The following is a 14,754-nucleotide window of genomic DNA, read 5'->3' as shown; positions in this document are numbered from 1 at the left end:
AACTCGTGTTCTTATGTAAAGCAGTTTTTAAATCCTGTTCATCTCAAAGGTTCAATAGAAATGAAAGACGTATTTAATATGTATCCGTGTGCGTCATTGTTTTTATAATTTCAAAAACAAAAATACTAAATAAAATTCAAAATGTGCAGTTATCAACCTTAACGCTGGTACAATAACAAAATTAATGATAAAAATGTCTCTGTATAGCGGCAAAATTATATCAAAAAGAGTCACTTTTGTGTGAACTTGTAATTGGGTTCCTTCCATACATCCAGCCTTGATCTTTTCTTATGAAGGCTCTTTTATTCCATCATCCAAACAACAATCTTTATAATGAAATAATATGAGATTATATGTCAAGAATAGATCCACAGACTCAAAAATCAATGTACTTTTTATCTTCTCCATCTTTTGTGCTCAGAAGACGGTTTTGCATCATAGGAGCTGATCTCCTTAGTGATCTGATAAAAGTGGACAAAATGTTCTCCTTTAATACTTTCTTGAGAAGTGAATGACACATAGTTCTCGTGATCTGCGCTGTATGAAGTCGAGACTTGGACTTTTTTGCAGCTTTTGCAAAAGTTTGTCTAAACAAAAAGGAGCCGTCTCGCCTGCAGTTAATACAAAACTCTGCAGTGAGAATTCTGACCCGCTCTAGTAGAAGAACTCACATTTTTCCAATCCTTAAAACTCTTCACTTGCTTCAAGTTTCTTTCAGGATCAACTTTAAAATTCTGGTTCTTACTTTCAGATCTATTCATGGTCAGACCTTCCATGAGTGATCTGATCCAGACTTACACCCCAGCTCGGGCTCTGAGGTCTGTGGATCGGAATCTACTGATGGTTCCTGAACACGCTTCAGGACCAGAGGAGAGAAATCCTTCCAGACTGTTGCTCCTAAGCTTTGGAACCATCTCTGTGTTTGATGATCTACTGACTCCTTCAAGAAACATCTTAAGACACTTTTATTTGTGCTTTTCCTAGATTTTCTGAGACTCCTGTGTTTGTCTTGTGTGTCTTGACCTTTTAAGTATATATTTTATTGGGTATTGTTTTGATTGTGTAAGCGCTTTGTGACCCTGGTCTAGAAAAGTGCTCTACAAATATGTCTTACTTACTTACTTACTTAACATTTAACAGAAAGACTTGGTCTGGTCTTAATGATTCAATTCTTTGGCGAGATTAAACCAGGCACGGACATTGTAAGACGTCTATAGATGAAGTGGTTGTTTAAAAATAAGTAAAGATTTAAAAGAGACAGAACTACAAGAAGCTTCAGATGGACATTCATCATCGATATCAGCGACTTTGGATTTCCACGGACCCAACAGAACTCAGCCTTAAATGCCACATGGGGTCTGTTTTACAGAGCTGCCCGAGGGCCCCGATCGGCTTTCAATTAGCAGGTGAGCCGCAGCCACGTTACGAATCAATAGTCCAGTGGAGGCGATCTGCAGGCGCCCTGGGACTCCAGGGGGGCTGGAGAGGGAGCCGCAAGGAACGACTGTCAAGGAATTGTCTCGCTTTTTTTCCTTTTAATGCGACCGGTTCTAAAACGTGAAAGTTGAATCAATGGAATCTCTGCCGTATGTTTAGGCATTTATTTAAAAAGTTGAACCGAGGTGAAGGAACTTATGGTCCAAAAAAAAAAATAATCGATTGAGGTATAACGATGTGCTTTTTTGAGTTTGCCCCTGAGGCAAGGGCAGCAGGAGAAACATTCGACCATTTGCATGCATGTCAGGATAATTATCTGTCGGAATATCAAGTACGAGGAAAAGAAAAGCCGATTCAAACGCTTGGACGTGGAATTTGACCGGCAGCAGGAGCGACCCCGTTTGAACCAACAGAATGATATAACATATTAACTTCTTTGAATTCCATTCTTGAAAACCCTTCACAATATTTGAGAGAGAGATTAGAAAGAGCCTGAACTGTGAGGTTTGTCCTTCTACGGCGTCCCTCAACTCACGCCGCAGAAATGTATTAGCCAGGGTTTGTTGACGGACATTGTTGAGCGAAAACCGTACGGCACAAAAGATGCTCAATTATTCGCATAAATAGAAAACTTTTCCAGGTGAAAACAGACAAAAAAGTAGTTCATTATTGCCGGAAAAGCGTCCGCTACATCCTTGTAGCTTTAGAGTTGAATAAACTTAAACTGTGAGGTTTGTATTCATCCATATTTATGAAGTAAATTTTTCTTTTCAAATCCACACCGACCAGTGATCCGAGTTGAAAGAGCCAAGACCTCAAGTACAAACTATTCAATAGTTGCTTTTAACAAAATCAGAATTAAGAATGGGGATCGAAGGTTGTGTTTCAACTGTACTGGGATTTCACTTCTCAGCCTTGCTGTTGATGATGAGGTGGAGACGGTTCACAACTATAAGTACCTCTGTGTGTGGCTGGACAGGAATCTGGTCCTGCAACACAAACCATGGGTATAAGAAAGTTCAGAGTAAACAGTACTTTCTGAGGAGTCTCCGATCATTTAACATCTGCAGGAAACTCCTCTGCATGTTCTACCATGTGGTGGCCAGTGTTTTATGCTGTGGTGTGTTGGGTTGTGGTGGGAATGTGTCCAAGAGCAGTGTCAACAGGTTGATCAGGAGGGCTGGCTCTGTGGTTGAAGTTGGACTCACTGGTGACAGTTTCTGAGAGGAGATCACTGGACAAACTACTGTCCATCATGGATGATGACAGTCATCCTCAGAAAAAATGTCATCAGTGAGCAGATGGAGTGCGAATGCTCCTCCCATAATGCAACACTAATAGACTCAGGGACTCATTCATCCCTCATGCTATTAAAACACAGGAGTTCCAGAAAATCAGAGAAAAACACAAATAATAATATGTGAAGTTGTTTCTTGAAGGAGTCAGTAGATCATCAAACACAGAGATGGTTCCAAAGCTTAGTAGCAACAGTCTGAAAGGATTTCCCTCCTCTGGTCCGGAAGCGTGTTCAGGAACCATCAGTAGATTCTGATCCACAGACATCAGAGCCCGAGCTGGGGTGTAAGGCTGGATCAGATCACTGATGGAAGGTCTGACCATGAATAGATCTGAAAGTAAGAACCAGAATTTTAAAATTGATCCTGAAAGAAACTGGCAGCCAGTGAAGAGATTTAAGGATCAGGGGAATGTGAGTTCTTCTAGTAGAGCAGGTCAGAATGTTTTGGGGGCAGGAGTGGAGTGAAAAGATGATATTCCCTGTTATCCTTATGTGTCATCTTGCACTTTCTTTTTATTGCACTTTATGAATCATTTGTTTTGATGTGTGCTGGGAAAACAATTTCGAGAAAGGATTTATCTATATATCCATCTATCTTATCAAAGGTCCTTTTAATAGTCCAACCTCAGATTGAGGAGTTCGGTTTGCCTAAACCATCTACATTTGGTGGATCTGGAGAAGACATTCAACCATAAATAGAATCTGTAGATGGCGCCACGACGTTGAGGGTGTCTGGTAGGGCTGCTAGAAAATATAATGTATATATAAACACAATATATGGTGATATTTCGCAATGCTGTATACTGTATCGATATTCAACAGCACTGTGCTGATTAAAAAAATTACACTGTGAGTCGTTTTTTATGTGTTGCCACACTTCATTTATGGTTTACGTTTCAATAATGTGTGTGCGAAATAAAATGATATATTTTTTATTTACAATTAAAATTAAATGTATTCAGTGATTGTTCATTTCTAGGTTGCAATTAAACTTCAGGCTCATAGATATTAGCAGTCAGTCTAAATTAACATTAATTTTCGGCGAGATACCCACGATGACCTCGAACTAGAGGATACAGTCGATCATCAGCAGCTTTTAAAGTTGATTTTTGGATATATTTTAGCTTCAAAACAAACAAAAGCAGTTACGAATTCGCCAAGAGTCATGTGGTCTGTAAATCCTGCAACACCAGAGTCAAGTACTCATCAATACTACACGAGCAATGGGTAGTACAAGCAGTGAAAATAACTTTTTATGAAGGGTGGCCTTTGGAGATGGGGTGAAAAACACAAATATCCACGGAAATCTCGGAGTACCATCGCTGCCCCCTAATGTTGAGATGAGGTAGTTGAGGATTTGATAAAAAAATATCCTGGACGTGTCTTTGGTGTTCAGTGCATGTCAACCGGTGGGACACCACGAGGGAGATCAAGGATACACTGGAGAAACTGTCTCTCAGGTGTAAATCTCTGGGGTCAACTGGGAGAGCTCAGTGTAGCTGGGGAGACCCTGTTAAAGCTGCTGCCCCTGCGACCCCCACCCAGATAGCGGACGATGGCGAAGATAGTTCTAGTTGCACATTTGTATTTCGGTGTTTTTCTTTTGTATGTGTTGCATTCTAATTCTGTTCATTTTAATGCTTTTCTTAGCCATTGGTCCTTTATCTGGTTAAATGAAGTAAAGGCTGTGTATTGTTAAAGCCGTTAAACATTATAGAAATGTCAGTTTTTTAATACTTTTGAGACACATTCTGCTTATATTATTTCAGGGCTAAATTGGGTGAGCCTGAGGGGCTTTGCCAGGCGAGTTCTGGTGGGAATCTCGTCATGAATACGTTATTAAACACACTTTGAATGTTTACATCATGGAAAAAACAAGAAAATGATGAGGAAAAATGACGGCAAAATGGCGTCGCTTTCTGGTCTGGATGCTACAGTTTGTCAGAACCAGTGCCATAAAAAAGTATCTGCAGTCATCACGAGTCGAAATGGGATCAAACCCAGTCTCTTGCATGCCGTCGATCCAAAGCCGATAAAAAAACCATCTACGATACCCTCACCGTCTGCAAGTACAACAATACCTTTCAAATCCGGGGATTCATGATAACACTTGAATGGTGAAAACAATCCAAAGCACTTTTGTCAGTGGATTCTCATGAAGTGGGGGAGAGAGGAATCCGTCTGATGATTCTTTCCAGGAACATCAATAACGGCAGTAACACAACCACCTGACCGACGACAGCCTATCCGGGAGAAGCAATTTGGGGGACTTCGACTGTGCAAAGCAACAAAAACAAGCCTGTGCCCAAAGGATGAAATGGAAAATTGGGTGAATCGCGGCATTGTCATACACACTCTCAGGGACACAGGAGTGTCCTCCACATACGTGCACAGCTGTCAGATCCACACTCTCATCAGCCCTCGTCCAACTCCACAGAGGAACAGAAATTAGGTGCTTTAATTTCATGCGCCTCTCGGAGACAACATCAGAAAGCAAAGTAGCCAAGTCATTTTAATTAGCGGCCACGTGATGTGGTCGCGATACCTTCACATGAAAAAAAAAAAAGAAAAAAAAGATGAATCCATTGGAAAACAGAAGAGAAAGCGCTTTGGGAAGATGCCAGAGCTGGCAGCTTTGCAAAGAACCTGCATTTGCAAAATAAGCACACTGATTGCCAGTTTAAAAAAAAAAAAAATACATCAGATAATTTACTGTTTGCATTTATTTATAAAAGACGGAGTGATAGGGTGACCTCGCGAGATGAAGACACCAAAGAGAACCTGGCACCGAAGCAAGGTTGAGAAGATTGGACGGTGCTGTACAGAAGCAGGCCAGGTAGAGGACTTCAGGGTTAGCGCCGTGACACGGGCGTCTTTGAAGGCATCACAGCAGGGGAGATGGTAGATTGGTATGATGGGGGGTGGGGGTGTAGAGTAGATAGGGGAGAGAGATTACTAGGTCCCCCTTCCAATACTTTGCTACTTTGCCTCTGCCTGTTTTATGGTCGAGGGGCTATGAGGGTCTTTGAAGGCATCACAGCGGGAGAGATGCGATTGTGTGTGTGATACATAGTAGGTATGTGAACGATTCTGCGTCTTTTGCAAAACAGAAACTCGATGGATAGAAATTCCATAAATCTGCTTTAACGTTAGCGTTAAATTAGACTTGAGAAAACGTGACGTATCGGAATCTTCCCTTATTGATGCTACATTTACACGTAGAAACTGTTTTGACACTGCTTTACGTCTGATCATTGGAGATCATATCATATTTATAAGCGCTCTGAGAGAAGAAGCTACTCATTGACCGGGGAGCTTGATTTCTCCACCACAGCAGCAGATTGAGCAATTATTTAGTCTTTCATACGCTCGTATAAATAACGCAAAACACTCACCAAAGGTTCTTCCTTCTTTGTCCTTGGACATTGTTAACAAGTTTAAAACAGTGGGACAGCAGTGACACCAGTGCAGTGTAAATGAGAGGGAAATGTGTAAAAAATAAAAAAAAAGTCAATTTCTGAATTATCAGTGATAAAAAGGCTATAGATTAAGTTATAAGGTCTATTCAAAGGTGAAATGAAGGCATAATTTAACAATATTTCTAAAGAAAAAATGAGTAAAGAACAGATTTCCACAATAAAAGACATGTTGTGTTCTGTATTATTTGGGGGTTAAATTATTTTTGTGACATGTTGACGTGGAGTGCATGACTTGGTGCAGATCAATAGAAATGCGTATACAATGTCTATATGAATGTATGCATGTTTGAGGTAAATTGTTTTTCTGAGAATATTTCTCGATCCTTTTCAACTCTCGGAGCTCTTTACAGTAAGTCACCCATTCATACAAACAATCACACAGTGATGGGAGTAGGCTGTGACGCAGCGCAAGTTCAACATCAGGAGTATTCAAAGTTTAGTGTCTCGCTCAGAAACACAATCTTATCCCGAGCTGGAACCCACAACTTCTTAGCCAAAAATAAACTACACTACCAACCAAGACATGTTGTTCTTAAGGGAAAAATAAAACCAATAAAACACCAAAAACAGTTGTACCATGGGTTGTAAAAAATAGATACACCAATGTATAGCTATGTTTTCACTGTACTGTATTGCTATCGAAAAGTACTGCATTAATTCATTCATTTTGGGGGGCTTACAAATCAGATTTTATGTTTATAATAATTCTTTATTGGTTTCTATTCCAATAAAGTGTGTAATTTTTTTATTTAAAATTAACATACAAATATGTTTTCACAGCGTCTGTTGACTTGTGTTTTGCATTGAACTTTTGGCCGCTAGATGCCAGCAGTCATTACATCCTATGCAAAAACAAGGAAATCCTGTGAGATCCTGGCATTGACTGAGGACGAGAGGATACAGTGACTCCAGCCGCTTTTAAAGTTGATGTTTGGACACATTTTGGTTTGAAAAAACAAATGGAAACAGTTACGACTTCGTCAAGAGTCATGTGGTCTGTAAATACTGCAAAACCAGAGTCAAGTACTCGACAATACTACACATATACAATATATATATATCCCGGCGATGACTGAGGACGAGAGGATACAGTTGACTCCAGCAGCTTTAAAAGCTTATGTTTGGACATATTTTGGTTTGAAAACAAATGAAAGCAGTTACGACTGAGGACGAGAGGATACAGTGACTCCAGCAGCTTTTAACGCTGATGTTTGGACATATTTTGGTTTGAAAAAAATGAAAGCAGTTACGACTGAGGACGAGAGGATACAGTGACTCCAGCAGCTTTTAACGCTGATGTTTGGACATATTTTGGTTTGAAAACAAATGAAAACAGTTACGACTTCGTCAAGAGTCATGTGGTCTGTAAATTCTGCAACACCAGAGTCAAGTACTCAACGCTACTACAAATAAATCCTTCTGGAAATATCGCAATATATTCTGCAGATTCTTGCCAATCAATCCCTTACATATTGATTTCTTTTTTTAAAAGCGTTTGTAGATTTATTTTATTTACTTAATTCTTCCTCATTAAGCATGTTTTGAATAATAGTATTTTCCACTGTATCATGTATCATTGCCCCTGTAATGTGATCAAATTCTTGCCAATACTCATACCTTAGTTGTACCCTAGATTTCCGGGATGGAGTTAAAGAAATGTTCAGCCGCGTAAAACCATATTTGAAAAGATCTTGCACCGCAGGGAACCTTCAAGGGGTCCGGGCCTTAAGTGGTATAGAATTCTAGCTCAGGAAACCCTTTATGCCATAAAGCTCCTCTGATCCAGTACAATGTATCCAATACAAACACTTTTTTCTTTTAAATCACACATTCATTTATTTGTTTGCATATGGGAACATTAGGCGCCGCGGGCGAGCACTAATGCCCGGGTAAATAAACCTATGCAAATGAGTTCAGGTGTGCGTTAAATTATCATAACTATTCATGTTTGCGCTTCATGTGTGTGAAGCGGCGCCGGTGGAGCCGCCGCTGCGAGGCGGAGCGACAGGACGGCGCTTTCCCCTTTTTCCACACATCTCTGTTCAAAGACGCCATCAAAGTCTGGCACAAATGTCAGTGCTGCAGGCGGGGGACCGGCCTCTGAATGTCAGTCCTTCTCAGGTCAACACCGGAGCCTCAGCTCAGACAGGCACAGGGAGGAACTGGATGAAGATAAAATAAAATAAACTGGAGGAAACACAGAGTGATTAGGGGGTGTGTGGGGGGGGTGGTTGATGAAATGATAGAGCGAAAGAATGAGGCGAGCGGGAAGATGAGGAAGAAGATTCCGAGAGGGCCGAGGAGTTTTTTTTCACTGCACGTAATGTCAAGTGAGCAGAAATTGAGGTGCAATATTGGAAAAAGGAGGGAAAGCTATTCTGCGCGAGATTATTATGCAGCATTACATGAGAAGAGGCAGATGTAATAGCACGCAAACACACTCGTGATTGTCCCGATGCAGGCCATGAGGAGCCTGTCAGATTACAGGAGGGTAATTGAATGGTGAGGGAGCAGACGACACATCCAGCACAGCCGGACTCTGGAGGCGGCCGGCACCATATCGCAGCTCAGGGGAAATTCAGGGCCCACTTAATAGGGAATTGTAGATGGGATGTGTGTGTGTGTGTGTGTGTGTGTCTGGTCAAAAAAAAAAATGGAGAAAAGGAGATGGCAAAAAACAAACCAGAAAAGAAGTTTTGAAGATCCATCTGGGCCGCGGGAAAATGTAAAGACGGTGGAGGAGAGGGTGAGACACGGAGGAGGCTCCAGATTAATAGAACATTATTAATGAAGCGAGGTGACAGAGACGAGAGTTGCGGGGGTTGGAGGTGGAGGTGACGGTAAGAGGTGGAAGAAGAAAAAAAAGGCTCTGAAAGTGGGAAAGAGAGCCGATGAAACAAAGAATAAAAAACACTAAAGAGATGAAGATGAAAGAGCGAGGGCTGCGTGAAAGGAGTGTCCGTCTGCCGACGAGCGAGTCGAGGTGAGGGACTCGACATGAAAGAGAGGAAGTGACAAATGAAATGACTCTTTTTTTTCTTTTTTTTTTCTCCATTCTACCTCTGAGACGTGTCAGGTACGGATGGTATGCAAGGAGTGACAAAATTAATCAATGAAAAGGCGATTGAAAGAAGAGACGTTGACATGAAAAAGGTCATTTATATCCATTTTTAAGTGTTCAATGTATATTATTTACTCATTTATATGACTTTGGGGGAATAAATATACACTCAGAAAAATGCCTATATAAATAGGTATATGAATTTATTTTTTCCCCATTTCCAACAACTCTATTTTGTCCGGGTCTATTCCCTTCCTTTTGCGTTTCCACTCGTCAATTACATGCTGGCACATGTGTTGAATTGGTGGATGTTAAACTCCGCCCCCATAGTGAAAGCACCAACCAATCATTTCGAGGGAGGGCGGGAACTTCTTCCAACGCAACTGTCCAGATTTCAGCACTGTGCTAGTAAATTTTGTTTAGATACACTTTATGTGCGTATTTAATTCCCTATAGCCATGAAAATGAGTGTTTTTGTATAAATTTTAAAGGTATTTCAATGAAAAATGTAACTTTTCCTGTTGAGAATTTAACTTCTGATCGCCTTGTTACGACACAATTATGGCCCTCCTGGTGTTCCATAGAAATGTGGGTAGATGACTGTAGAGACAGTGACAAAAGGATTCTTCTCCTAAATAGTAAACATTTTAAATCCTGTATAAACTTGTTGTTTTCTAATCGAAATAGCTGTTATTCAACACCAGGCCAATTGAAAATGTCGCTCCTGTGAAACACTAATAGAACAGCAGTAAGCATGTGGACAGTTTACGTATGTTTTGCCAAAAAGTATGTTTATAAATCATTGATGTCGATCCTTTGTGGTGAAACCCAACAACCTCAACAGGATACGAGGTACCAGCGGTAAGTGCTTTGTGACCCTGGTCTAGAAAAGCGTTCTACAAATATTACTGACTTACTTACTTACTTAACTACTACAAAACTTTCGCCTGTAACCCTTAGCTTTCGTCCTAGTGAGCACATAGCATCAGCTTCAAGAGAGGAAACTACCAATACAGAGGGTCAGTACTGCCCTGAAGAACGGGGTGAGAGCGATAGTGCAATTTGAATTTCTGAGTCATTCTAAAAGGCAAAAATCCAAGGTCATCAGCGTAAATCTTGACACTGATACTTGCCATGTTTTTTTTCAATGAGGAAATAGCTTTAGCGGGGATCTTTCTACTTCAAGAAACATCAAGACAATGTTATTTGTGCTTTTCCCTGATTTTCTGAGACTCCTGTGTTGTTCTCGGTGTTATCTTGACTTTTTAAGAATATATTTATTTTGGAAAAACGCTTTATAAATACAAATGACTTACTTATAATAGTAATAGTTTTCAGAACTATTTCTAATTCCGAGGCTTCGATAGAAGACGAGCAGTATGGAGGTCTTTTTTTGGACAAAGATGAAGACAACCACTGGCTTGTCCAGATTAACAAAAACAGTTCAATAAAAAGCTCAGTTGAAGAGACAACAAAGTCACATCAATTCTAGAAAAAGACAATTTCCTCAAAAACAATGGGGGACTTGGAGAAATACTCATTAAAGGTTTCTCCGGCCAACTCCCTCTTAAAACCTCAAGCGAATCATGTACTAAAAATTGTGTCATGCTTCAACGTACCGTGCTAGAGTCAAGTTGAGCAGAGCAGCGTTAAGACAAGTAGTGATGTGTTGATGAAGCTTCATGATACAGTGTCATTATTTTCAGAGTCCACTAGATGGCGTCTCTGGTCTACAGAATTTTCCCTCGTTTTGACCAACTGTTCTAATGAAACGTCACATAATTGTTAAACCAATTGGCGCCACCTACTGACCTCTAAACCACATGGCACTGTTTCATGAAGCGTCCTCAGACCATCACTAGAGAAAAGGGTCAAAAATTGGACAGCTTTGTGCCTATTCCGGACAGGTTCCCAACTCAAGGAAACGTATATAAAAAGAGTGTGAACATGATGTCTACCATGTAGAGAAACTAGGAATAAGCAACTCCTGGAAATGATGATACATACTCTGATGGAGGTAACAAAATCCGGCATTATATTGGTACTGGAGAAAAATAATGATCTATGAAAATGTAGGTTTTATAGTTTTCCCGACACCTTTGAAAATGCATGGCCCGTGAGTGGACTTCAGTCCAGGTCAGATCACGGTATGACAAGAAAGAACAGGTTGACTCATCCGTTGTGTTACAGAACATCCTTTTCTTTTGTTCCTCTTTCAAAAGCGAGAGGAAAAAAAAACAAAAAAAAGAGGAAGGGAAAACAAAAAGCTCCGCTGGGTGTGAAGTTTCCCCTGGATATGATATGTGGTTACGAGGATGTCATCAAGGCTGTGAAGTGGAAATAATAAAGAATTAGGATCGTCTCTGAAGACAAGGGAATTAATCCAAAATAAATTATGAAAGGCAGAAGAGGAGGGGGAGGCGGAGGAGGAGGAGGAGGAGGGGAAGGCGGGTTGAGACGAAAATCAACATCAGCTATTTCCTCTTCCTCTGCTTTGAGGCAGATTGGGGCAGTTTGCGAATTTCTGTGAATCCCATAAAAATCCTGTTGGAAACCACGGCGAAGCGGTCTAAGAAGGAGGAGGTAGAACGAGAGAACAGATGGAAAAGAAAAAAAAGATGAGAGAGAGATTCCGTGGATGGGCACTGTTGCTGCCAGATTGCGCTGCTCTTTTGTTTCCCCTCCACTCTTGTCGCCTTCTTTTTTTTTTTGTTGGTAAAAGGGCTGTCGGTGTTAAAGAGATGCCACGGAGGCCATTGTAATAAATGCCATTTGTAAATTGCGGAGTGGAATTATACAGCGTGCAGATGGATCCATACGCCTGAGTAAAACGTAGCCAAAAAACCGGGAGCGATAATTAAGACTTAGGGGGTGAATGACAGAGCCATTTGTGAAGACGGAATATGGTGACTCCTATAGCTCTCTGGGAAACAGAAGGGCTCGGAGAGGCTCGGTGTCACAAAACATTACCCACACAGCTGTTGGCTTTATGAGCAGCGCTGGTGTAACCGACCCCCCCACCACCACCATCACCACCACCTCCTATCACGCCCCCCCGCCGCCGCCACCACCACCACCACCACCACCGACCAATGACACCTCTCTCCGTCAACAAGCAGTGGCGCTCAAAACCATCTCCATCTCACAGGCCTGGACTCAGTCGATCCGACCCATGAGGGAAAAGCTGCAGATCTGGAGACGCCGACACAGAGAATTCAATAAAGCAGTGACACAGACAGACACTCTTGGAACTGAAGTTCTGGCGGAGTCGGCTGTGAAGGTGCGGAATCAAAAGGAGCTTTTTCACATTTACATTTGACTTCTTTTGCATTTATTTCGTAGTTTAAAGTTGAATTCTTGGGCAAAAAAAATCGACTGAAAACATCACTAAGATACATATAGTGACGCATGTGAAGGTTCTGCCTCAAGAATTCGATTTCTCAGGGGGGTCACTAAGCAGAGGGGCCATCAAGTTAAAAATAAATAAATAAATATTCAAATGTTGGAGAAAAGCACTGAAGTTACAAGATAAAAAGAGAAAGTTTTTATAATGCCAATGATTTTTTTTTTAATGTTAAATATATTTAAATTCTACCTTTTTTATTTTTATGTTTTATTTTAATATCTTAGAAAATAAACATGTGTATCAACAAGTTTATGAGTTTATCTTGACCAGAAATCACAGTATTATTTTGAGTGACATGAACAAGTATTTGTCCAAAAGGTCAAGAGGAAAAAACTTATACTTGAAATGGATGTTCAAATACATAAAAGTAGTTTTGTTGCTTGATTATTTGATTGTTTAAAAGTTGCTACAATTTGCAATTAAACTAAAAAGGTTGCTACGATCAAAAAATAAATATTTTGAATGAATAAAAAGTTGCGTCAATGAAAAAGAAATTAAATTAAAAGTTTTGCTTGAATTTTTGATTGGATAATAAAACTACCTTCATACAAATACAGATTGAACTAAGCTGAAACAAATTAAACATTTGCTGAAGCAAAAAACAATAATTTAAATAAACCTTAATATTGTTTAACTTGGAATTCAGTTTGTAAGTTAAGGTAAGGTAAAACTTTATTGAAAAAACAATAAAAAAAAATAAAAAAATTCAATAACCACAGAAATTACAGCAATTTTTCAAAATAAAATTTAAATTTAAATTTAAAAAAAGAACATTGTGCAAGGACTGTAAAAGTATAAACAAAGAGTTGGGAGCATTTTGGCAAATCATTCTTTTATTGAGGACAACGATATCTATACGTGTTTCGACAATAAATGATAAGTGTCGTGAGCAACTACACACAACAAACTAGAGGAAAGAAGCCAAGACCAGATTCAGTCAAGATAATGGACTCTTGAAAAATAGGTGATCTGGATCAATAAAGTTTTATCCATCCATCCATTCATCCGGTGGGGATTGAAAACGCTTCTGTCTGACTTTATAGAACTTGAATTTTTTTTTTAAAAATGACAAAATGGCTCGTTTGTGATCCAAGTTACCGACACAAAAACACTTTCATTGTTTCGCTGTTAGAAATTAGAAACTATTAGCATCAAAGTCTGTTAGCATCGCTATGAAAGTCACCAGAGGTCAACCCTAGTCATCTACCAGTTTTATTTTTAAATATTTGCTATAATATAAGTAAACACAAATAGTTTTTGCTTAAAAAAAATAGCAAGATTTTCAGTCAAAACACGCTCAGAGCGACGTGAGTCACTGTTGTTGCTGAGCCGAGGGAACCAAACTCACCCACAGAGACTTTCTTCTTCACTTCCGTCATCCCGTCTTCTTCCTCTCCGTCCCTCGCGACAGCAGCTCCGAGTCGACCGAGGACCACCTGGCGTCCGGGACGAGACGGCGTCACCAAACATCGTGTCTTAAGATGTGTGAGCGACTAGACGAGGATGGATGGGTTCGAGTTTAGATTTGACTGAAGTTGTCTTTATTTACGCTTAAGTTCGATTGTTTGGTCACAAAATTGGTGCCATTTCTACGTTAATAAATAATTTAAATAAAAAAAAAAACAGATTAAATTCAGGCATTAAACCTCATCAATTATCTTTATGATTGTTGAGATTGTATTCATAGAGCAGATTTATGAATATTTTCTAGCCGGAATATATGTATATTTATATAATTTTTTTCAAAACATTCAACGTTATTCACAAGTTCATAATTCTATTGGAGATTTACTTTTTTATATTCTTAATTTTGAAACTTTTTCAACCTTCAACTTCTTTACTACTTCACCTTTAAATGTTACAAAGTGGTACATTTCATGGAGATGTTCCTACTTGAGACATTGGCTCCTTTAAATTATTACATTTAGAGTAAACCCAAATGTCAAATAGATGCAACAATGAGAATTCTGTGCTCATTCTCTTTTGTGACCCAAAAACATGGATAGATGGTCCATGATCTAAACTTATAGGTTAATATTAAACAAAACCAATAAGTAAAAGACATTATTCTCAG

Source organism: Callionymus lyra, chromosome 6 (genome assembly GCF_982586985.1).
Source record: "Callionymus lyra chromosome 6, fCalLyr1.hap1.1, whole genome shotgun sequence".
Lineage (NCBI taxonomy): Eukaryota > Metazoa > Chordata > Actinopteri > Syngnathiformes > Callionymidae > Callionymus > Callionymus lyra.
The sequence above is the reverse complement of the archived record's forward strand: the minus strand, read 5'-3'. Positions refer to the sequence as shown.